We start from the raw sequence: 26,029 nt of genomic DNA, 5'->3' as shown, positions 1-26,029 counted from the left end.
GTAGTTGTAATCCTGTTGGTTAATGTGACACTATGCTACACTATTCTTTCAAAGACAAGGAAAGAACAATGCGGGATATAACAAAGAATACAAAACCACAATTGACATTCCCAGGATGGGAGAAGGGACTATATGAAGTTGCCCAAGGATTGGGGTGGAGTATGTTCCTTGGTACTCATTCATTTTCCAGCATTAGTGATTCATCAAAGCAATCTGAACATTGTAGAATTTCCAAAAGTTGATGCCCACTTCAGAAAAGGAAGATCACTTGAACTTCTCTCACAGACAAAAAGAGAATTGTTTCTCAGCCAAATCAATAACAGCATATGATACCATTTCTGAGGAGCCCAGGTTGTTCAGTAGAACTGCTATGATAATGACAACCATATTTATGTCTGGAATCCAAATAGTGGTGAACGCAAAGTGATTACAAATCATCAGATGGGAACTCCTGCAGACAATCAATGCTACCATAAAGGCATTCAACACCATTAAATAAGAGCTGAGAGCCATACGACTGATGACCTTCCAGAATAGGTATGTCCTTGATATGATTACAGCGATGGAAAGAGGAGTTTGTGCCAAAATCGGGCCATCATGTTGCACATTTATACCTTCTAACGATGATCAAAATGGAACCTTGACAGAGGCCATAACGGCATTGACAGACCTGCATAACAAGATGAAGATGAGACAGATGATTTAGAAGATGATAGTTGGTTTGCTTCCTTGTTTTCATGAATCCCTCAGTGGTTGGCAAACATATTCACAGTTCTTGGAGTAATATTGGTGTTGGTGATGTTTGGATTCTGCATAGTCAGGATGGTGATTGCCCAATGCAGGCAAACATCAAAGAAGGTAGTAAGGATGAAGATCATGATCGATGTCATACCAGAGCCAAATTCCAAGGAACTGACTGATGACACAGTCAGGAAATACATAGAGGCTAGCATTGGAGCATCTAAAGGAACAAAGTTCCTGTATCCAAAGAATCATAAGAAGTATGTGGGACGATGGGTCTATTGTACCCCGAATGGACAATGTAACTACATGACCGGGATTGTAGAAAAACATATCAAATCAGCAGGAACCCTGAGTGTGGAGATGAAGATATGTGCACCAAAGAAACTCTTAAAAAGAAAATACTTGGATATGGAAACAATTGAGCAGGTGGTCAAGGACTTGACCAGAGGGAGGAATGTAGAGGAGCAGCTACATGCCCCTACAGGAAACCATGCCCGCCTAACTCACATATGTTGGAGACCTGAGATTGTGTCATGTCTGACCAGCAGTTGTGCCAGTAACGCAATGTGTGTTTGCAAAAAGATACCTGTTGAGACAACCCTACCGAATATATCCCCGAAGTGATGAAAACCTAAGGGAGGAACTCCCTGAAGGAATATGAAAAAGAGCGAATAAAAAAAGTTAGTGACATCACAAGAGTATGAACGACTTCTCGAGACAATGGCTGAAGAAGAATAATGACGAAGTAAAGAATCAAGTGAACTTTTAAATACGAAAAAGATTACATATGCACTAAGTGCTGCAGAGAATCAACCATTCAATAATTGTACAGAGCTGAAACGCAAGTAGACTAAGTTATCTTAGAAGCTGGCTATATATAGTAAATAGAATGCAGGAAAAGCTGCCATTGTAAAAGCTGGACATCGGTATCATGAATTTTAGTAAGCCAGGACCCATGAAGAGCGAAGAGAAAACTGTTGCGGCAAGAATATGTTGAATCGTGGAGCTGCATGGTGATGTTGTTTGGCCTGGAGTCAAGACTGATGCAGTGAAGGCCAGCTATCTGTTCTGGAAATGAGCGAATGTACGAAGGATGAATCATCTCTTGTTAAGGTGCAAAGAAAAAACACCAAGAGTGCCAATTTTAATTCATTTAAGACATTTATAAGCTGAAAAATGGACCAAATTGTGGGCTCATGTCGCGTGAAAAAAGGATGAAAATAGGTTTCGAACTTGGAGTCCTAGAACACGATAGTGAGTGCCCTCACTCCTGTGTATTCTCAGAGAAAATTATAGTTTGCAAGGCCAAGTTCAAAGACAATCTTCATGGCAGAAGGCTTGGGTGATGACAGATGCTGAGCTAATTGGGTGGGGAGGTAGAGTCAGGCCCCATCTCCTTACGTGCTGCTAAGTGAACCGAATATTCCAGACATGGCAGAAGCGTGGCAACCAATTATAGTGGTCTTATAACAAAGGACATTTTAGTTTGAAAACCAATGAGAAACTGTGTATCTAATGTTTCTGAAGATTACATGTTTTAGAGGTAGGCATATGTTGCCCACCTGACAGTGGGAAGCCAATATAATCCTAGTTACGACAGATGATAAACTTAGATGTTCCCCTTAAGCCTACCCCAATCCCCAGTAGATTTTTCATTATTTGCCACACTGTATGACGTCACCTCTGACATATGTTTGGTATATAACCTTTGTCGCTGAGAGAAATTGAGCGTATGTCCGGTGATGTTCGTTGTAACTCCATGTTTAAGATAATTGTTAGTAAAACAGTACTTTGCCATCTTCCTGAGTTGGTTCGGTTTTTTGGACTCTTGAGTTATTCTGTGTAAACCCAACCATTGCATTGTGGTTCCTAAAAGGGCCCTAAGCTCATTAGCTCTTATGAGTACCTAGGCATGCAAATCACAGGTAGGAGTCCTTGGGAACAGCAGGTCGAGAAAGCTGGGATTGTGCTCAGTAGGTATAGTGGGAGCAATCGCTGGCTTTACAGAGGCTCATGGGAACGGAGCTGTACGCGTTTCCATAGAGGAATATATGCGACAGGCACAGCAAGCTAACCTGTATGGCTCTGAAATAAATAAATAATAATATCCTTATAAAGCACTGAATTATACAATCTTAATTAAACAATTAGTTTTAATTCCTCAATTCGTATCATGAAGGGATTCATACACAATTCCATTTTTTGTTTAAAGTCAGGAAATAAGTGTCTACCATTTCACAGCACAATAACAAATGGCAGGTTTTGAGCTCAGAGTTTGCCAGTCATTGAAAAGAACAGGAAGTTGGCCATTTTCCCATTCTCCTTTGAGGAAGGATAAAAGGAAAGCAAACGGGGATCGGAACGTTCTCCGTCATGGCGGGGCAGAAGGAGACACTGAATTTGGCGGCGGAAGACGCAGAAGAAACAGAGGGCCTTCTGGCTCCATACATCTAAGATCCAAATTAAGTAACGGAGACAGGTCCCGAATCTGGAAAGGGTTCCTGCGACGGATATCCGAGCCATTGAATGCTCTCGTTGGATCCTTTCTTATGTACTCATGGGAACAAATAGGATTATCTGCTGGTGCCTGGAAGTGTTTTTTTTTCTTTTCCTCCGGTGGGACTGGGCTTCAATATCTCGCAACAGACGGCCGAACACAATACTCTTACACAGTTTATCCAGAGCTGCACATCCTCCCTGTGTACCGCACACAAGGAAACAGGCTGCGCAGGCAATCTGTTATTCCGTCGCAGTGAGGTGGGGGGAAAGAGGGGGATAGGAGTGAAAAAGTTTGCTGCCACAGAAAAGTAGTGTCGCAGAATTCCGAAAGAAATCTAGACACGTTTGTTTTTGTTTTTTTTCCACAGCCAGGCCCACGGCGTGAAAGGTGAGCCCTGTAGCCTGGAGGAGCACCCAGACAGGTCGGCAAACAAGAGCCTTGGCAACCGCGCTTGGTGAGGCTCCAAGCAGGTGGAGTCACCGACTTCTGCGAACCTACCGCACTTCACAAACACGCCTAGTGTACTCACGGAGATTGTTTTGAAGGTGAAACTAGCTCATGGGACAAACAAAAGGTCGGCTTAGTGAGAGTAACACGTTGTCTTGTTCTTGCAGGCTATTGACAACACGAGATGACGGCATCAGCATATATACGAATACACTGTGCTGTATAGCACACACACATCGGAAATACTTGCAGATTCTGTACTGGGTGAGATGACAGGATCTGTGCCCACAGCCTGTGTGAATACGGGGCCTTCGCCTGTACCGTGTAAGGAAATGAAAGCAAGACCTGGCCTAGTAGCAAAGTTCAGTCTGGTTTTTAAGATAGGTCTGGGATAAATTCACTTAGAACGAGTGTCATTTTTTTTTTAAAGGAAACTACATGTCCCAGCAAAGCTAGGTCCTATATGTATTTTTGATGATGCCACAATGGGTGGTGCAGAGATTAAAAGATGCTTCGAAGGCTGCAAATGCCCCAGAGCTTGCATTTTCTTTGAGGCGGAGCTGGGCTCGTTCTTTACGGGGACAACACAAATTCATGCCTACACTTTTAAAATGTGATGAACAAGTGTGAAACCCCGAAGATATTGGCCTTGTCAATGCTTGCTTTGGTTTGACACCGTCTTTGGTTACATTGGAATCCTCCCTCCACCCTATTTGCAGCTCATCCCTTTGTGTAGATAATTGCTTTTCTGTGTTTCTAATCTTCTTCGCTCTGGTAACATGTGGCGTTTCCAGATTGTTTATATCATGCATTATTAGTGGGTCGTGGCCTATCTGCAGGTATTGCTGCTTATTGTTTCTTCTCTAAAATTAAACTGTATAAATAAAACAAACAAAAATCTGATAGAGGGAAAATGTGCCTGGATTTACATAAATAAATACATAACATAAATGTTATAAATTGGAGACTCGGAAATGAGCCCATACACCTTATGTTTGTTTGCACTTAGATGGTTAGGTTACCCAGCATATCAAAGGAAGGCATACCAGGTAATGATTGTTCTCATGCTGGTAGTTAGCATGGTCGTCAATCTGAGCATACTTCTTTAAATGGTCTAATAACTGGTGCAAGGCTCCTTAGGGGTGACACCAAAATTGGATTTTAGAATGACCAAGAAGAATGCAAATAATATAGAGTCTTCACACTTGGTAGTTTAAGGGAGTTCTAATTCTATTAAAGACAAGGTGGCCAGAATGATGCTTTACTCCCTTTATTGACAACTACATTTCCCAGCAAACCCGGGCTGTACATGTAATTTATTTAAATTTGAAAAATAGACACTTTTCAACATTACAGTTCTCTAATGCTACTAGTGACACAGGCCCCTTTACACTCACGTCCTTGCTAGTACACCTCTTCTCACTGTGTCGCAATCTGAAATGAAGGGCGCTGTAGAGTAAACCGCATTCTCAATATAATATGATAGGTTATTTATAACGCACTTAATACCCAGAGCATCCAGGGTTCAAACCTGTGTTGCTCCGTGTCGTCTTGCTTCCAAGGTGAGCACGAGAGCTCTCCTCCTGAGACTCAGTCGCAAACTCAATCTGTTCAAAATGAAACTAACAACAAATATACCCCACTCAAACAGGTAGCAACCCCACCAGGCATCCAGCGGGATGCTCTGACTTCCTGGTGACATGCAGCACATGGCACATTCAGGACAGCTTGACAGACAGGATTCAAACCTATTGAAAACACACAAGCATCACCATTCAGGGTGGCAGGCCTAATAACAATGCCAATTGAAACAGCAGAGACCTCATGATATCTTCTAGCCGCACAGCCAGGCACTAAGCTTGAGATCCCATGGTTCCCCTGGAGGACTGGGCTCTGGAAACCTAAACATCAATGCTTGTCTGTTCCATGATCCAATGATTCCACCTGAGCAAGGTAGAAATCGATGGTAGCCGAAATGGATTCCTGAGAGTAGACATCAGTTGCGCTGAGCTGGCGGGCCTGTAGGAGGCCATAACCAATGTGTAATGTCACAGGCATAAAACCGCACACAATAAGGGCTGGCCTGAACGGCTGGCTAGGTGACAGATTGGATGCCTGGTTTAAATTATGCCATCTGGGGAACAGACTCTGTGAGCAATAGTCAATGTACTGATGTCAGAAACGCTCAGGCATCACAATATAGCTTGGAGGAGAGAGTCCTCAAAGTAAGAATGCTGTTTTCCTCCCAGTGTCTGAGGAGAACTGCATTATCACCCCAAAGAGAAGTATAACACATATTCAGAGCCCTGATTAACTTAACACTTTCAGAAGACAACAAACAAATGGATCTACACTGGCTGGTCATCCATTCAATGAAAGTTGTCAAGCAGAAATCATTGGCCTGTAATCTCCAGCATGTCCGAAATGTCCTGTCATCAGTTGAGATGCTGAGAAGACAAATATCTGCAAAAAAGATGCTGATACCGGATCCCAACCCCTTGCTACACACCAGCTGCAACATTATGGAGCAGGCTGCGCTGTAATGCTTACAGGTGGAAGGGGCCCATGAGTCCTGCGCATGGCCTACAGCTCGAGGTGAAATGCCTGGATGCTCCAACATGCTCCAAAACCATCCAATTCCAATGTCCAATCTAGCATTAGGGGATGGGGCCTTACTGTTGGGTCTGTCAGAATGCTTAGGTCCAGGGAAGTAGGATTGGATTGAGGAAATTACCAGAAGAATCGGATACCAAGCATCAGTTGTACACCAGGGTTTCACTATAATTATCACTCCATCATGACGAAGGGGAGAAAGGCTTATTCCCACTTGGGGAACTAGGGGTGGACAAAGGTGAGAGTTGCAATGGCCACCATCGTTAAAAACTTCAGCAGTTGAGAGTTCAATCTGGGTGTAACAAGGGCCCTTTCTAGAGGGCCTCCTACTCTTTGAATTACCACTAAGATCTGCGGATCCAGTTTTCAATTGCTGAAATTGGTGCTGTACCTGGAATTCTAGTCCCGCACTACGATGGACTGACAAGCCAGAAATTTGGCAACTACTGATATCCTCTTCTGAAAGCAATAATGCCTTCTAGAAACCTACGTATATAAACGAACCCAAGAACATGTAGAAAAACACCACCTGATGGACCAAACTCAAATCTGTTTCAGACCAGCGAGAGGAACGGAAACAGCACTACTATCCATCTGGGACGACCTCAAAACTAACGCAGACTCAAACACTACCTCAGCCCTTATTTTGCTCGACCTCTCCGCAGCCTTTGACACAGTTAGCCATGACACCCTGACCAAAAGACTAGAATACATAGGCATAACAGACACAGCACTACGCTGGACCAAATCATTCCTAGCAGACAGAACAGAAAACGTATGGATAAAACCTTTCAAATCCACTCCACGAGTTAACGACTGTGGAGTGCCACAAGGATCTTCACTATCTCCACTATATTTCAACATCTATCAGAGTCCGGTCATCAGAATCTTCAAAAAATACAACATTACATGTTACAACTACGCAGATGACACTCATATCATCTACAAAATCAAAGACACTGATGCCGACCATTCAACCCTAACCGACTGTCTAAAAGAAGTCTTCAACTGGATGGATGCCAACAACCTGAAAATCAACCCAGGAAAGACATAAATCATGATCGTATCCAAAGACCAAGAGAACGAAACCACCATCCCATGGCCTACGGAAATGGGAAATGCACCAACACCATTGAAGGTAGTAAAAAATCTGGGAGTCCTAATGAACAACACCCTAGCCCTGGAACCACAAATAAATGCAACAGTGAAGAAATGTTTTTTCCTCCTCCACACGGCAAGAAGAATTCTACCTTTCCTCTCCTTCACGCAAAAAACACTCACTATCGTCGCCCTAATCATGTAAAAAATCGACTATGCAAACAGCCTCTACCTCGGTATACCAGAATACATCATGAAGAAACTGCACCGGATCCAAAATGCAGCAGCAAGACTACTCCTCAAACTATCCAGAAGAGACCACATCACTCCAGCCCTAAAAACACTACACTGGTTACCAGTAAAACATCGCATCACCTTCAAAACAATGTGCATAACAGACAGGGCAATCAGTGGACAACGAGCAGAATTCTTACAAAAGAAAATAACAGTCTATAAACCAACGAGACCCCTCCAATCAAGCAACGAAATCCGCCTGGAACTTAAACCATACCTTAAGAAAAAACTTGGAGGCACCTCCTTCTACCACTTAGCCGCAAAAACCTGGAACAACATCCCAAAGGAAATAAGAAACACTGACGATCACCTAAAATTCAGGAAATCACTAAAAACCTGGTTCTTCAACCCTACAGACTAAATCTCGAAACCAAAAACGGAAAAAGGATGACTAAACAGGAAAGGACACGAACATCCCTGACCCGAGAGGGTATCTCCCACAGCACTTGGACGGGTGACACCAGCTAGACTGGAACACAGGCGGCACGCATGCAGACTGATTCAACCACCCCAGACAATCCCACCAACACTTTCGCCCACCCCTTATTTACCGCCAGGTACCACAGTGGTGTGGAATTGTCGAGATATTGGCAATCACCACACTACCTGAGAGGTTGACATGGCAGGTGCACTGGCCACAGGAGTATGAAGGGAGGACTAGAGGAGCTATGAGAGAGCTTGTTAGAGGTGGGGGCCAGATGAGTAAGAAATCTTGTATGCCAGTCGGACCCAGATCAGGACAGAGCCGCATCAGAGGAGACTATGCAAACCGAGCGCCTCAATTCAGGATAGAGACGCAAACTAACCAACCCTACTAACAATTTCCCTTTCTGCATACACCTCTCAAACTGCAAACCAAACACAACCAAAAACTACAGCACAACAAACCGCACAAACTTCACTACATTGCAACAACAAAACAAAAACACACATAGTCTTGCACAGCAGTACACGACGACTACCGGCCGCAAACACCCCAGGCCCAGCCAACGGACCCACCAGGCTGAGGCCGCCAACAGCACATCACTGCTCTGTTGCACTTTTCCTGCTTCCTCCCACTAACTCAACCCCTCCCTCCTCTTTCAGAGCCGCCAGAGCGCCAGGGCACCACTCCGGTGGTGATAGTGCGCGGTACAAATGTCCTTTAACATTAACATTAACAAAACAAAAATCCTTCACCCGCTCTGCCAGGAGCTGGCCCTCGTTCAACCTACGTGGTATTTGATATATTGAATTATGGAAAGGTTGTTCAACTGGAGCAAAATGTGTGCATCGACTCGCAAATCACTCAGTATCAAAAAGTTAAAAACTTTGTTTAATATAGACCTTTAGGAGCCTCTTTTTCAGTACACTCTTGCAGTTTTAAGCACTAATGTTTAAACTGACTTTAGGCATATATCTCAATACTCCTTCTGATACCTATACTTAAGCATACTATAATATTCAAGAAACACCTTTGTTAAAGGGACTTTCTGGTTACAAGTAAAAGCGAAACCCTGCAGAAATTTGCCAGTTATGGTAAGCTAAGCCACCATAACCAGCGCCACCACTGTGCACTGCCAAGACAAATACCCAGTACATGAAAGATTACATCACACATGTCATTGAAGACATCACTGATGACATCACAGATCTGGGCCACTTGTTTTTGTTCACTGACTTTTCTACGCTAGTGTTTCTTTTTACTGACAAAGAGAATTAAAAACATTGAGAAGGTGCTATATATATATATATATATATAACCATTAACCGTCTTATATCTTCTTAAAATACTTTCTATAGAGTTTGACTTGACTGGATAATGCACATACATAGGGCAATAAGCAAGCCTCAAACACAAAATTCATTTGTGTACCTGATAATCAACACTAATGTAATTGTCATTTTTTGGTGCTGTTGTTTCTTTCTTCCTTACTTTAGTTTCCCTTTATGTGGCTCTAATTTGTATGCATTCTGGGTTTGTATATGTATTTTGCATGCTAGCACAAGTGTGTTGAAAGTTTGAAATTGATAGGTATTTATTCAATGTTCAATTTTTAACATTACCGAAAAGTTTCATAAGGTAGAATTTATTATTTTACTATTGGAAATTACCAGATTAAAAATATTGTACTTCTTTGGTACATGCTGCAACCATTGCATTTGTATATGTATGATTAGGTTCCTGTATTAATAACAAAAATCTTTTCTTTAGATGAGAACATAGTTTAATACATTAAGCAGTTTATGATAAATCTCCTGATCATCCCTGACATCGTGTTACAAACATTATAAACACTACCCCTTGTATGGACTATTCATCATAATTATGTTAATATGTGATGTCATTAGTGAAATCATCAATGACATTTGTGATGTCATCTTTAATGTACAAGGTTTTTGTTTTATCAGTGCACAGTAGTGGTGTGAGTCATGGTTGCTTAGTTTACCATAACTGGTGAATTTCTGGGTTTTTTCAGTTTTACTTGTAATCATAACATCCCTTTAACAAAGATTTTTCTTTGAATTTCATAGTTTTTTATTAGTGCAATTTAACCACCATGTCCCTTGAACAATGTTTTTTCATTGAATTTCATGGGTTTTTATTAGTGCAACTTGACAATAACGTCCTTTTAAGAATGTTTTTTCAGTGAATTTCATATGTTTTTACCATTTCACCCTAATTTTCTACAACTTACTAATATCATACCTATCCCAATATACAACATTTTTCTCCAATTTAGAAAGTTTCACCTTAAAACTCTACCATTCCTCACCTTCTACCTTCATTCTTAACATGTCAAGATATTTTTTGCAACGTTTTCCACTGTTTTTGTGTTCGCCGAAGTTCGCGAATGTCTGACGTCATCGAAGACTTTTCGGACAGTGTCACGTGACCATATGGTTGCGCAGGGCATGATGATGTGTTCGCAAACGCGTCCTCACTTCGGGAATGAGTCTGCGCTTTGTGAACAGTTCAGAACTGCATTTTAGCTGATCTTGGAACTTTGAAGCTCAATATTTACCTGTGCACAGCTCCTACACCTATTTTTAATCATCATCCATTAACAATCTAGCATACAGCATATACTTGGAAGAATATTAGGAAACATGCTATTTATCTTAAAAATGGCATCAACTATTGCCATCCCTCCTCCCCAAGAGCCACCACCAGCTGCTGGACCTACACAAGGAAAGAGGAGCAATACTTCAAAATACAATCACAAAGACCAGGAACATGAGGTTGAAGAAGTGCCTACCTCTAGCACCCAGAGAGAATCATGGGTGTGGCAGTTCTTCACTGCTGTTGGAAATGTACCAAAGGCTAAAACTACCAAAGTGAAATGCACTGAGTGCAACGGTGTACTCAGTCACGGAAAATCTCCATGCGCCGCAACACCAAATACAACCAACGCAATGCTCTCAGAAAGGCTGTTACTTTCGTAGAAAGTAGAGGCTGTATTCCTCTACTCCATCTTCCTCAACCACACAGTCTACTTCTGTTGGACACAAAATCCCACCAGCTCCCTTGCAAGAGATAAAATAGGCTGTTGATCCATATCTTCCAAAAGATCATTTCTCTGTATATACTGCAACACACTGCAGGGAGGAGCAATTTCAAAGAGCTTTTGAAGCTGTAACCAAGGAGCATGAGACACAAAGCCCTCTACCTTAGATTTAACACATGTGCAACATCTTCCCGTGTCCATCTGCACCTCCATATCTGTGGTTGTGTCCTTCCCTCATTTCCTTCCCCACCTTACTTTCTGGCCTCTCCTGCAAAAAAAAATAAATAAATAAAAAAAACATTAAAAAAGGATCATTTAGTAACCACGATTCACAGTTAAATAATAGAACTAAAAAAGAAGCTTATAGATTCCATCTATTTTAAATTTTTCAGTAAAGTAGTTAGAGTCAATAAGATTCTCCAACATTCCAATTTACATTTTCTACTATGCTAATGGAAATAATGGAAAATTGTATACTAGACAAAAAGAAAAAAGTGCAGAAATAAATTTCTGTCTGAAATTCTTCTCTCTAGTATACAATAAACACCATAATCCATTGCTGTTTATAACTATCCACAGTCTCTGCATTCCCCTGTCTAGCCCATGCTTTATTAGAAAATCTAGATTGCACATGCACACCATCATGCAAAATAGCCCTTCTACTCTTTTTACTGTTATGTTTGTAACACTCCCTCATTGCCTGCTTTAAATCATTCACACATATATCCACCAATCACTTAAAAACTCAACATATACCCTATCAACATATTAAACTTCCACCCACCAACTTCCACTTAAAAATGTTCTACAAATCTTTTGCACCTACATTTCCCATAGTTATACCATAAAATTGTACACAGTGCTCCTATAAATGCATATATGCATTGTGCAGTGAGAGAAGTGCATACATAAAAGGGGCAGTACGGATGGACAAGTGCTCATGGGAGCCCAGGAGTGAAATCCAAGGTATGCCAAGGTGGGAGACCACTAGCTAACTGCTGGAGCAGAGGAGTCCCAAGGGTGTGGTACATCTTTACTGCAGCATCCCTTTAAGAATGTTGTTTTCTGTCAATTGAATAGGTTTTGATAAGTGTAAATGTTTCATAATGTTACATCACTGTATATAAGTTATTAATAATTCCTCTTTTAACATATATGAAAGAACTATAAACCTCCTTTAACAAACATTTTTTGCAATGCATACTTATGTGAGTCGCTATCAGCAGCGCATAGCCCAATAGGTAAATCAGAGTAGACATTTGTCCTTGATGAAGGTCAGGCCCTCTCCTCTGCCCATGGAAGAAAAGTTATATCACTATTTTTTGTACTTATGTTTCAACAAAAAAAATAAAAAATACAGGACATATTTCCAAAAGCATCCTTTCAGGTCCTTGCTGACGCCCCTTGGGCAACTTTGCTGCAATCCTGTCCAGCACTGCATGCTGCAGCCGCAAGCAGAATTCTTTTCCCATTTCAACCTACACCTTCGGCCATGCTGCATGCCCCAATAAGTAACTCAGAGTAGGGATTCGTCCTTGCTGAGTGCCAGGCCCATTTTCCATGCACCAAACCTTTATCACTATTTTTTGTGCTAACATTTGGACACTTTGGGAAAATAAAACACAAAACCGATTTGCAAAACCATGCTTTCAGGTCCTAGCTGATGCTCCTTGTGCATGTTTGTTGTAATTCAGTACAGCACTTGAGGATGTAGCCGCAAGCAGAATATTTCTTCCCATTCAAACCTACAGTTAAGCCATGCTGCATACCCCAATAATCAAATTAGAGTCCACGAATATCAAGTAATTGCAGGGCGGTAAAAGTGGAAGATCACTGCACTTCATCTAGTACTTTAAACAGATTATCCTGTTGCTGATGATGGGGTTCTTTTCCGAAGGTGCCCTTCCTTCTTCAAGTGCTAGGTTTCGAATAGGAGAGTGAGCCCTGTTCACCTCAGCGCTGGGTTATTCAATAAGTAACTGTTGTTTAATGAAGCGTTCTTCAAAACCATTCTTCTTGCTATATGTATTGATTGGACTTTCTAGGGTCTTTATCAAGGCATGTGGATTGTGGGCAATCGTTGCTGCAAGGTTGTGGAAATGAGTCCAGCAGCCAATCCTAATATCTTATCCCACTATGGTCGCAAATAAGGGTGCTTAATGATCTCAAGGGGTGGCCTGCTGACCACGTGACCACGTGGGCACCTGGTTAGGCGTGCTTGGTAATTATCTGCTGATTACCATTATCTTGGAGTGTATGCAGCAATGGTGACAGTAATCTGTCGATGCAATCCTGTGCAGGACTTCCGGCTATAGCCACAGACAGGATTTTTATTCCCATTCAAACCTATCCCGATTTTCAAAACAAATGTCACAACATAGCCAGTCCCTGGTCGCCATGCCCACTTTAACCCCATTGCCATTCCTTCGTGGTCATGACCAATAGCCAGATAATCTGAGTCATGGCTCTTGGCATGACTCAGACAATCTGGCCACTGCCCATGACCACAGGACATAACACAGACCATCTGGCTACTGCCCATGGCCTCCGGCTATTCCTCAGTCCCAAAAGGTATATCACTATTTGTTTTACCTATATTATGACACTTTTCAAAAATGAAACACAGACACATTTGCAAAACCATGCTATCAGGTGCTTGCCAATGCTGCTTGCACAACTTTCCTTCAAATCCATCCATGTTTTATGTTTTCAAAAGTGTCAAAATGTCCGTACATAAAATAACTTGGCTCCAACCTGACAAAATACATTCAGACTTTGCAGAATAATTCAAGGTTGGGTCTATAATCTTTTTAAAATCTTTTGGGCACATTCGTCAAACGGCAACAAAGTTATAAGCCATATAAAAATGTTCAAACCCCCTCTAATTTTGACCCCTCTTCACAAAATCCCATTAAACCTTGCAAAAACATTCAGATCTGGGTGTTAAATATTTTTGCAAGCTTCTGTGTAGATTCGTGAAACAGCACCACATTTATAAGCCTTTCAAATATTTTGAGACATACCCTCTAATTTTGAACCCTCTTGGCAAAACAGCATCTAACTTTGTAGAACCATTCAATGTCAGATCTAGAATGATATCACAACATTTCATGCACTTTCATTGAGTGGCGCTAAAGTTATAAAGCCATCCAAAAACTGCCATCCAACAACCCTGTAATTCAAACATATGTATGGATGTCCCCGAACATCTGAAATGTTCATGAACATCAAAGGGCAGTCCCTGAACTGTATGCGTACTTCAAAGGTGCAAAACTACCCGTTTTTTGGCTTCTTGTTGCCATCTTTATTTATTTATTTCTATTGCGCCGGTAACTTGCGAGTCTCGGGTGCAGAAACAAGTACACAAAGTACGAACAAATGTGACAATGTACATGAGGAGCAAGCTGAGAGCTGAACAAGAACCTTTTGTGCGGAAGTTAGTTGAAGATATGGGTCTTCACCAATTTGTGGAAGCGCAAGTAATTAACTTCCTTTCTTAGATTGGGTGGTAGTCTATTCCATAGCCCTGCCGTGGTGGTGGGGAAGGATTTCCCTAGGCCCAATTTGCGTTTGTGGGAGGCCACTGAGATCATTCCTTGGTCTGAGGATCTAAGCGTGTGGTTAGGAGTGTAGGGTTGAATTTTGGTTTTCAGGTATTCAGGTGCTTTGCCCTTGATGCATCTGTGTGCCAGGGTCAGGGCCTTAAACTGGATTCTGTTTTCAATTTTTAGCCAGTGTATCTCTTTCCTGGAATCATTAATGTGATTGAATTTGGTTTTGTTCTTAATGATTCTGACAGCGTTGTTTTGTATAATCTGGTATACTTGGAGGCATTTTTTATTGGATCCTGACAACAGGCGTGAGAGTATGGTTGCTCTGGCCATGGTCGCGCAATTGCTCTCCGAGAGGTAGGGCCTAATGGCTTTGAGGAGTCTGAGGTAGCATGAACAGGTTTTTTTTATGTATAAGGCCTGCGCCTCGGTGCCCAGTGATGCTTCTAGCATAATGCCTAGGGTTTTAACTTTGTCCTGTACTAGAATTTGGGTGTTTTCTATCTGGAATGAGCGATATTCAGGGGAAAGGATGGCTCTAGCTTGATGGGAACCGAATACCATTAACTCGGTCTTTATACCATTCAAGCACATCCAGTTTGAGTCCACAAAGAATTTCCTTTTCTATGGAGATTTTGTCTCCCCAGTGTACCCGTGAAATTCTGTTTTTAGGAAAGACCTATCACCTCTGCGGAGCAGTTGGCTGTTTTCTCCAGCGCGGTTTTGAGCAGATTGTGATCCAGCAGATCGAATGCTGTGATAATGTCCAGTAGGATGAGAAGTCTGGCCTTGCCTTTGTCCATGATACTTAGCATTTTAGTTTGGAGGTCTATCATTGCTGTCTCCGTGCTGTGTGCTGGTCTAAAATCCGACTGTTGGGGGTGAAGTGATGTGGATGCTTCTACATGGGCTTGAAGTTGTGATGTGGCGATCTTGCCCATAATCTTCAGTATAAAGTTGCAATTTGTGATTGGCCTAAGATTGTTAGGGTCCCTTGGATCCAGGCTTAGTTTTTTGATCGGGGGTAACCGTGACCTTTTTTATGTCCCGAGGGACTGTCTGGTCCCTTAAAGATGCATTAATGATTTTTGTCAGTAATGGGGCAAAAATGTCTGGGTGTTCCAGTATAATTTTGGGGGTAAGATGTTTTCGCGGCAGGTGGTTGATTTCATGGAGACAAGTGTTTTAATCATAACCTCAGGCGTAATGTTTGCAAACCTAAAAACCTTGATGTTATCAATTGCCTCTTCTGTGGGGAGGGCTATAGTTCTAGGCTTGTTTATTTGAGCTTTCGTAATTAAGTCTCTGGATTTTGCAATTTTCAGGAAGAAAACAGTTTGAGTGTTGTTGCATTCCTGTTGGGCAGGGGTGAACGGGGGGGAGGGAGATTGCCCTAGGTTCTCCAATGGATTTCAAGATATTGAAGAGTTTGGTAGTGGCGTTATCTGCGGAGATGATTTGGTTGTTGTAATAGTCCTCTACTATCGCTCTTTTATAGCTTATCTCACTAATCTTCCATTTCTCCTCATTCTCTGTGGTTGGACTTTTTTTTCCAATCGTTTTCTAATTTTCTTTGGCCTTTTTCTGGTGTGAAAGCTCACTAGTGAACCATAGATCTTGTTTAACCTTGGTTCTAAGGGTTTTGGATTGGAGAGGGGTGTTCCGGTCAACCAGGTCTTTGAGTTGATCAAGTAAATTGGTCATTATTGTGTCACACAAGTCTTCTTCTTTGGTTTTATTCATCGTATCTTTCCAGCAAGATTCAAGCAAACCTCTATTTATGTTTTTGAAGTTCCGTTGTGTTGCTTTGATTAAGAGATTGGGAGATTTGTCTCTGGGTTGTGGAGGGGAGATTGAGAAGGTTACACTAAAATGGTCCGACCATATGCAGGGCTGGCCACGACCCAGTCTAGTTGGTGTCCATTTTCCATGGTCGGTTCTTGATTGATAACTGTAAAATCTATGTTTTTTAGTAGGTTTTCTAGGTTAATGGCCTCCTTGTCTTTAGGGTTGCCACACCATCGGTTAAGGTCGCCAGCCACCAGTGTGGCCCAGTTCGGACCTTTCAGAAGGTTTACGAGGTGGGTAAATTCTTCATTGATGTCGGGGGCCATATCCCATCCCATCCTTATAACCCCTCGCCTCCCCAAAGACTGATATTGATATTGATATTTTATTACTATCGCGCTGATACACTAGTGTTTCAGAGTGTGACAAGGCAAGGGAAGGGGAACAGGGGAGAACAAAAACAACAATCTTACTAGGCCCAGTGACATTGAGAACGTGCAAGTGCAGGGTAGAGGGGGAAGGGGGACAAGTGCATGGAAGGGGGAACAAAAGGAGAGTGCGGAGCGAGAAGGAAAAAAACTAAAAGAATAAATAAAAAGGCAACAAACAATGGGAGTGCAGCCAGCAAGTGGCAAGTGCTGGGTTTATGGCGGCGGGCCATGTAGGTCTGAAAGTGCAGGAAGAAAAGCGGAGGGCTGTATGGGTACAGATACAGACCCCAGTGCAGGGGGTGGCCCGGAGGCAGTGCGTGAGGGTGGCAAGATGAGCAGGTACCTGAGCCCGGAGGACAGAGTGTGGCCAGGTGCATGGTGCCGAGGGAGAGTAGAATCAACAGAGGAGAGGAGAAGGCAGAAGCAAAGAGGAAGGTTTTGAGGTGCTTCCGGAACTGGAGATGGTTCTCCTCAAGTTGTAGAGTGGCAGGGAGGCTTTTCCAGAGGGAGGCCCCAGCCGAAGACAGAGATCTACCCCCAGCTCGTTTCTTTGAGAAACGACTGACCCTTAGGGAGTTGGAGGTAGAAGAGCGGAGTGCTCGAGATGGGAGGTATTTGCAGAGGGATAGCTGAAGGTATGTTGGACCCAGGCCCCAGAAAGCCTTGTGGACAATGCAGAGGGTTTTGAATTTAATCCTTGCATCCACTGGGAGCCAATGGAGAGATTTTAGAGCTGGAAAGATACGATCCCAGGGCTTGAGGCCAAGGACAAGTCTCGCAGTCCTGTTCTGGATCAGTTGTAAAGGGTGGACAGTAGAGGCTGGTAGATTAAGAAAGAGGCTATTGCAATAGTCCAATTTAGAGAGAAGCAGAGCTTGGGAGACAGTGAGCTTTTGGGGGAATGAGAGGAAAGGAAAAATACCTCTGAGGAGGTGCAGTAGGATGTTTGACTTTTTTGATACATCAGCGATGTTGGCGTAGAAGGAGAGTGTGGAATCAAAGGTGACACCAAGGTTCTTGGCCTCGCAGGTGGGTATAGGAGGAGGGCCAAGGGAGGCCAGCCAGAGAGTGAGGGGAAAGGAAGGTGATGGTTTGCCAATGAGGAGGATCTCTGTCTTGCTGGCATTAAGACAAATATCGTTGGGGGCACACCAATTTTGAATGGCAGTTAGGCAATCAGTGAAGAGAGAGGTAGAGGAGGTGGCCGAGGGCAGCCTAAAAATGAGTTGAGTGTTGTCTGCGTGGCACTGGAAGTTTGAGCAGAAAATGGCAATACAGCGGGTGAGAGTTGCCAGGTATTGGTTGAAAAGCCAGGGTGAGAGGTTAGACCCCTGGGGAACACCACAGGTGGAGAGGAAGATAGATGATAGGAAGGACCCAAGTTGGAGCTGGGAGGGACGATCAGAGAGGAAAGAGGTCAGCCAGGCCAGAGCCTAATCGGTGATGCCCAAGTTATTCCGGAGACGGTTGAGCAGGATGGTATGGTTGACCGTGTCGAAGGCAGAGGAGAGATCAAGTAGAATGAGAACAGAGGGCATGCTAGAGTCAAGGTTGGAAAGCAGATCTTCACGGATGTTCAGGAGAGCAGTTTCCGTGCTTCTGCTAGATCTGAAGCCAGACTGATGGTCATGGAGACAGCCAACAGAATCAGAATGAAGGTTTAGCTGAGAGATGGCCAGCTTTTCAAGGAGTTTGCCTAAGAAGGGGTAATGGAAATTGGGCGATAGTTGGCCGGACAAGAGGGATCCGCTGTGGGTTTCTTGAGGAGAGGATGCACAAGGGAGTGCTTAAGAGGGGAGGCGAAGGATGCTGAGACAAAGGAGTGGTTGCAGAGGTATCAATGTGGTCCTTGAGAGTTTTAGAGGAACAGGGATGAACCTGTTTTGACGAGGCTTTCATAGATCAGACTTGTCTAGCGACCTCATCCGGGGAGAAGAGAAGATTGTTTCTTTAGTTTGACAAGTGCAATGATGTGTTTTTTACTATGTTTTTACTGCAGTGTCTGGACTACGGGCAGTTTGCGAATCCAACATGGAGTCTGTTTAAAAAGTTTTGATGCACTTCACGTTCTGCACCATCCAATCAGCGGGCCTGACCATTGTCCGCAGACTTCACGACGCTCCCTGATTGGCTCGGAAGGGTGTCCACGACCGAAATGGGAAGTGAGTCCATGACCCAAACCCAGATATCACTCATTTTTTTTACCTATTATTTGGCCATTTAAAAAAAACAACTGGACGGATCTGAGCCAAGCCACCGCTCCTGGAGCAAATTTGGTGAAAATCTGTCCAGCGGTTTGGGCTGTAGGCGTGAGCAATATTTTTTTCCATTGCATCTATAGGTTGAGCAACTTAACCATAACTACTTGGCTGCTACCAGTAGAGGCTGTGTAATATCCCCACAGGATATATATTATAGGAAATAATGTGCTTTTCCCATTCAGGGTGCTATATTCTACTTGGCAAATAGGGCCAATGCTAAAATAGTTCTTCTATTATGAACAAACAAGTTGAAATTAGTTGGTATCTTTCCTAAACCTTTCCTAAACCTTCCTTCCCTGCTGGGCATAATGGGTATAACCCCATGAAACTAGGGCGAAGGAATATGGTGAACTATATGTAAGGACTAGGACAAAGGACTACGCAGAAGGAGATGAAGGGCTATGGTGAAGTAGAAGGACTATGAAAGAGGTCAATGATGAAGGTCGATGGCTACGATAAAAGACTATAATGAAGGAGAAGGACTATGGCAGAGGCTTATGATGAAAGAAGATTTTGATGGAGGAGAATGACATTGATGAAGGACTAGGACAAAAGGACTAGGACGAAGAACTCTGATGAAAGAGAAGGATTAGGATGAAGGTCTATGATTCAGGGCTATGATAGCCCTCTATGATGAAGGACCATTACAAAGAACTGTAACCAAATCAAAGACTATGATGAAGGACTATTGTAAAAGACTAAGATGAACAAAAGTACTATGATGAAGTAGAAAGACTATGGGCCTCATTACGACCCTGGCGGAGTGGGTTTACGCCAGCGTTATTCGCGGCGGACCCGTCCGCCCTACTACGAGTTCCCGTAGCGCCATGGAGCGTTTTCCGCCTGGTTTTTCCGGGCAGAGAAATCCATGGCGCTACGGGACCTTGTTGTTAATTACGCCACCGTATTTTACGGTGGCGTAATTAACGCCTTCCCCACTCCCATTATACCCTATGGGGCAAAAATGGGAATGGGGAAGGGTAAAATGGGGGATGGGGATTTACCGCCCCGCCAAGGTCGGAATGGGGCGGAAAATCCGCCAACCCCATGGCGCTATCGGCAGCTTTCCGCCGTGCTCCATGGTGCATTTTGCACCGCGATTTCCGCCAGGGTCGTAATTAGGCCCAATGACTGGAAAGAGGAAGAACAAGAGGAAACAGGGATGTCAATTCACCATTACACCAGGATGGAGGAAGTGATATCACACAATTGGTGGCATCACAGGAAGTTAAATCACATGACCTCTAAACACTAGACCTTCTCACTCTCTGTGCCATCACAAGAAATTACACCACCAATGGAAAACACTAACAAAAAGTATACTATTAATAAAATAACGAATAGTATGAAATTGCAAAATGCCACAAGTGCAGTGTATTCCAAGGGCAACCCAGCAAAGCCATTATTTACCTGGATAACTACCTTCATATACCGCCCCATACTTATGTGGCCAGTTACTACTTTCCCAGCAAGGTAAATCTGCACATGCCACTTAAATGCATTATATACTCAATATAGCTTCACCTGCCCAGACATTTTCATAATTTATTAAGTGCAGGTCATATGCCCTGGTGGGCCAGCCTATGACAAATTAAGCTTTGTATGCCTTGTTTTGTATTTTTATTTTGTATTTTATTTGTTGTTATATAGCGCTTATCACCAAAGCGCTGGCCAAAAGAGAAAGCTAAAAACAACAGTACAAACATTTTGATGGAAATTCTGATACAATGTTTCATTTAAGAGATAGAGGGAAGATGAGCATTCAGTTGAGAATGAATAGAGAAGTAGGAGGTATTGGAGCAAAGCGAATAGACAAAGAAAGTGAATTTCACACTTTGAGAGCTAAGAGAGAGAAAGAGTGAAAAAGAAAATGAACACAGGGAGGACGAGGGGCAGTGAATAGAAAAAGATATTGGGAGCGAACAGGGCGTGAATGTTGGTACCTGGAAATTAGAGAAGAAAGGTAAGACGGTGTCATGCCATAGAGATATTTAAAGATGATACAGAGAATAGACAATTATCGGAGGGAGGCCAAGGTCAAGGAGATTAAGTCACGATAAGAAAGAGAACAGAGCAGACACAATGAGAGTGATAGATAGAGAAAAGAGGGGCAAGATGAGAAGCTGGAAGACCAAGAAGTAGAGAAGATTACATTGAAACGGCAAGCGTGGGTGGTAGTAAGAATGAATGAAGAGAAAGATAATGATGGATCAAAAATGACTATAGATTACGAGCAGAATTAGAGAGACCAATTATAGAGGGTGGAGGAGTAGGAGGAGGAATCTGTGATGAGGGACAGAATAGAATTTCGGTTTTCAATACATTTAGCTGGGGGAAATTAGATGACATGCAAGAATGGATAGAGGAGAGACAAGCTGGGTGTTTAGAGTGCAGGGAACCAGAGTGAAAGACCAAAGAAATATTGAGGCTTAGTACCACAAAGGAAATATGCCAATCACGGGTTGAAAAGATACAAGTATCTTTTATTTCTGTACAGTGAAAGCAAAACAGATAGCTATCTGGCTCCCAACACCTCGCAGTGTGTACCAGCAGACACAGTGAGGGTTGAGAGTGCTGGACATCTAAACACAGACATGTTTATACCATGTTTGAAACATTGTCCAGCCTCTCTCCAAGCTAATAATTCACATGCTAGAGTTCATGCCCAGTTCACATGTCATATGATACAATATTGTACAAGGAATTAAACAAGTTTGTATGTCCATGAAGTTACAATGATGCTTGTTGGTTCTCTAATCTATGGTAAGCCTTGTTCCAAGAATCGCCACTATGCAGTTAAGCCAGACCACACAATCTGAGTTTACTTTCCATTGTCTCATTGTTTATATAAGGATGAGGCTTCTGAGTGCAGACAACACTTGGATTGCAGTTCATATGAGTCATAAGGTTTCTTTGCATTGGTCAAACAGTCTGCTCTCGGTCAGCCTAAACATTAACAGAACTCAAAGGTCAATCAGCTTGGCTGCAAGTTGAAAACACAGTCCACCATTTTAGAACACAGAAACAAGAGTTGAGATCAAAATGGCAGATGATTCTTAAAAGGGCGGCGACATTGATCGAAAAGCGGAACATTATGAATGTGGTTTTCTGTGTAATGCGAAAGAGCTTAGGTCAATATTCATAACAAGGCGGTATTATGTGATTATGTTTTAACAAACTCTCCTTTTGGCCCAAGCCAAGAGCATTACTCAAACATTCACCTTACTCAAAAACCCCCGCCTCAATGTCCGTACATCCTGAATCACATTCTTCAGAAATATCGAGTTCCTTGACAGTGATATCCTTCATTACAAAAGTGCTAACAGTTTCCTTGGGCGCATGTACCTTTGGTCCTAATGTACCTATAGTTTGCGCATAACATCCTCCTAACATCGAACATATGGCAGGAAGACATTGCACACAACAGAAAAACAATAGAACACCAAGAACTACCATTAGCACTGCAAAGAGCTTCGATCCTCATGACCGTAGGAAGTCCCAGAACCAAGCACTAACAACCCAACTTCCCTCGGGAACATGTACTTCCGTTCTCAGGACATGTATATATTGTATCACCTTGAATATGGTAGGGGAGGAGTCAGGTACGAAAACACAAAAAGCAGATCCCACCAATTTACATACCCCACCACGCTCAGCTAGGATGACGTCTAACATCATCCTATTCTGTAGAGCCACCAATCTAATTGCTTTCTGTTCCAACATCATATTGTATAGTATATCAGTGGTTCTGTTGATGGTTCTCACAATGCTCTTGCCAGTCTCCTAATATCCTCAGAGTTCATGATCTGTCCCCAAAATGGCACAAAGGATTTCGCTACATCACCCATGACCTGCGAAGGAGTATCACCATTCTCATCCCACCTTGGATGAGCTCTAGAGACCTCAGAAGTGCTGGCTACATATACCCCTGGTAGCAAGATACCCAAATGACAAGTACCCTGCCAATCTCTAGGTAACCAAAGATAAGCTTCATCATCACAGACAAAATAAACGGGATCACCTACACACAAAGGTCTGTCGTCACTTGTCAGATTTGCAATGTTGGTACAACTCTCAAAAGTACCCATTGACTGAGAACCATCCCTTTGTATGCAGAAGGAAACAGAGTTGGGGCTATGATTGGTAGTATAAGAAGGAGGCATGGCATCCCGGTTTAAGGAGCCATCTTAAAAGAAATTATCTATTGGAAAGGTCTAGAAAGTCTATCAGAAGGCATAATAGAAGCAACATTGAGCTTGCTCCTATTCGCAAAAAGGGAACATCCCAACGGTGTCAGGACTCGTCTTTCAAATTCGTTCAGATTAGTCCATCGAAGTTCCCAGAAATACTGTCATTCCAACGACCAAAGAATAGTGCCCTTAGTGAGGTGTAGCATGCAGTAGTCAAAGGAAGAGGATGAATATACCAGCCCAACCCTTTTTCCCCATGCTGTGGCAAATGTGAACACACCCAGCAATTTGTTCTGTTTAGAATTGCATGGATGGTATTCGTGATTAATAGGAGAGTGTCATTGTGGTAACTCTGTCTGTTTTTGGAATCCCTAGGAAGTAGAGTGTGCAGATGCACAAAAGATGGAGACATAGTAGGAACACTTTCGGTTGGTAACAAAGTCTCAAGTGGACGCACCCCCTCAATATACCAAAACCCAAGCGCAAGTACGACTGTTAGACCAGTTAACATTATTACAAGAAAACAGTGAGTCCTCAAGGACCATGATTTTTGATGCTCAATGTTTTTGTTAGCCACAAGACTGATAGCTTTCTCTGTGTGAGTAGAGTCAGAGAAGGGCATTGTTCCTCAAAATCCATTCAAAATGTCTCTCCGTAATACTCCTTTAGTTCGTCCGTTGGTGATCTCCTGACCACGTGGCTTATCTTGCTTAAAGGAAACTTTTTTTTTCCGGTCCCAGCCACCGGTCCCAGCCACTTACTTATGTTTCAGTGAGAGAGTGGAAAGGGACTAGCTCAGTGGTTTCTTGTAGGCACAGCCGTGCTGTGCTGTAAGTCTAGTGCTGTGGATGCAGATCGTACCTCAAGACTCCAGGTATGGTGTGATCTGCGAACAGAGTGTCGTTGCTTCCTGATGGAAGTGGTAAAACAGAAGCAAGATTGCTCAAGGGTGCAGAAAGATCTGAGGAAGTATTCAAAGACAAAGCAGCAGTCTCCCCAGCCCCCATGGGCTCAGGAAGAATCTCCCAGACACGCTTGGTGTTGTTCAAAACAGACTTACCATACGGAACAAAACAAACAGTTTCCTTCTCTTCTCCTTCGTTGAGTGGCAGAGGAAAGGGTATTTTTTTGACGTGAGTTGCGTGGATCCAGTGTCTCTTCCCTGCTACTCGTACAGTGGTTTGTGTGGCCAACAGGACCTGAAACAGTCCTCTCCAGCGCGGTGCGAGACAGGATGCTCTTTCGAAAGCTTTTGTGAGCACCCAATACCCAGGTCGAACTTGATGACCTGGCCCCTCGTATTTAACTAGGAGGGCTTCTCGCACCTATTGATAAATCAAATACAAGTTTTGAGTTTACTGGTCACAGTATTCAGAAAGGAGCAAACGCTCCACGTCTTTCATTCGCTTGGGCTTGGGCAAATTCCAAATATTAGCTGACCTTCCCATAACTATTTCATAGGGGGAGAGCCCAGTTTTCGTTTGTGGGGTCATCCGCATGGACAATAGAGCTATTGGTAAGTCATGCGGCCATTTAAAATTGTTATTGGTGCAGACCTTCGCCATCTTATTCTTTAAGATACCATTATGGCTTTCTACAAGTCCGGCACTCTGAGCGTGTCTGGCCGAATGGAACCGTTTATCGATCTGTGATCCTGCGCATGTTTGCAGGATAACAGCAGCGATAAAATGTGGACCATTATCCGACCAAATGACCCTCGGCAACCCAAACCTAGGAAAATATTCCTTCAGCATGGTTTTTGCTCTCATTATTGGTGTGGCATCTTTTACAGGGAATGTTTCGACCCATTTGCTAAAGGCACAAATGACTTCCAAAACATGTTTGTAGTTTTGGAAGCGCTCCATTTTGATGAAGTCAAAATGTATTACCTCAAAGGGCACAGAGGGGGACCAAAACTACGCCTCGGTGTTGATGTACCTTTTCCCACATTATGCTGTAAGCATACCATACAATTTTGGACCATTGCTTAAGCTCTTCTGGAGTGGCATCAGCTTGAATATTTTTTATCAAATCAATTCCTTCATCTATTATACAGGTATTCGTAGCTTCTTTTGTTACATACATTTCTAAATACAAATCAGTGGCAGTCTGCTTAGCTATCCTGTCAGCAAAAGCGTTTCCTCTCCCTACATCATCTATTACTTTCTGGTGTGCGGCGCACTTCATGATTGCTAGTTGAGTAAAACGTGCAAGTTCTGAGAGTATCTGAACTATCAAGGTACCATGTTGGATTTTAGTTCTGTGTGAGGCCAAGAAACCTCGTTGTGCCCATAGTCTAACGAAGTTGTGAACCACCCCAAAGGCATACTGGCTATCTGTAAATATATTTACTCTAAGCACTTCGGAAAGTTCACTAGCTCGAGTCAATGCGATAATCTCTGCGGCCTGGGCAGAGTTATGCGAAATTCTTTTGGTTTCCACAATAGTGCTTAATGTAGTGATGGCATAAGCAGCAGTGGATGTACCATCCGGAAGTTTGAAGCAGGAGCCATTGCAAAACAGCGCCCCTTGTGGATCTTTCAATGGTGTGTTATTTAAGTCAATTCTGCCTTTGGTTTCTTGCTCTGTAGTATAGAGGCAGTCATGTGACATGTTGTCACTGC

General features: G+C 42.9%; 1 long non-coding RNA gene across 3 annotated transcripts in view; it reads right to left on the bottom strand.

Annotated features, from left to right (window-relative positions):
• LOC138580506 (uncharacterized) overlaps window positions 1–26,029 on the bottom strand; it is a 693,565-nt gene that overhangs the window by 575,836 nt on the left and 91,700 nt on the right. For all 3 annotated transcript variants that reach the window (XR_011304277.1, XR_011304275.1, XR_011304276.1), the window contains exon 3: window positions 11,347–11,452. This is a non-coding gene — a long non-coding RNA (uncharacterized lncRNA). The remainder of the gene's footprint in view (window positions 1–11,346; window positions 11,453–26,029) is intronic.

Source organism: Ambystoma mexicanum, chromosome 3p (genome assembly GCF_040938575.1).
Source record: "Ambystoma mexicanum isolate Mex_15411 chromosome 3p, UKY_AmexF1_1, whole genome shotgun sequence".
NCBI classification, from domain to species: Eukaryota; Metazoa; Chordata; class Amphibia; order Caudata; family Ambystomatidae; genus Ambystoma; species Ambystoma mexicanum.
Note: the sequence above shows the minus strand (reverse complement) of the source record. Positions and strands in the feature narration are given on the sequence as shown.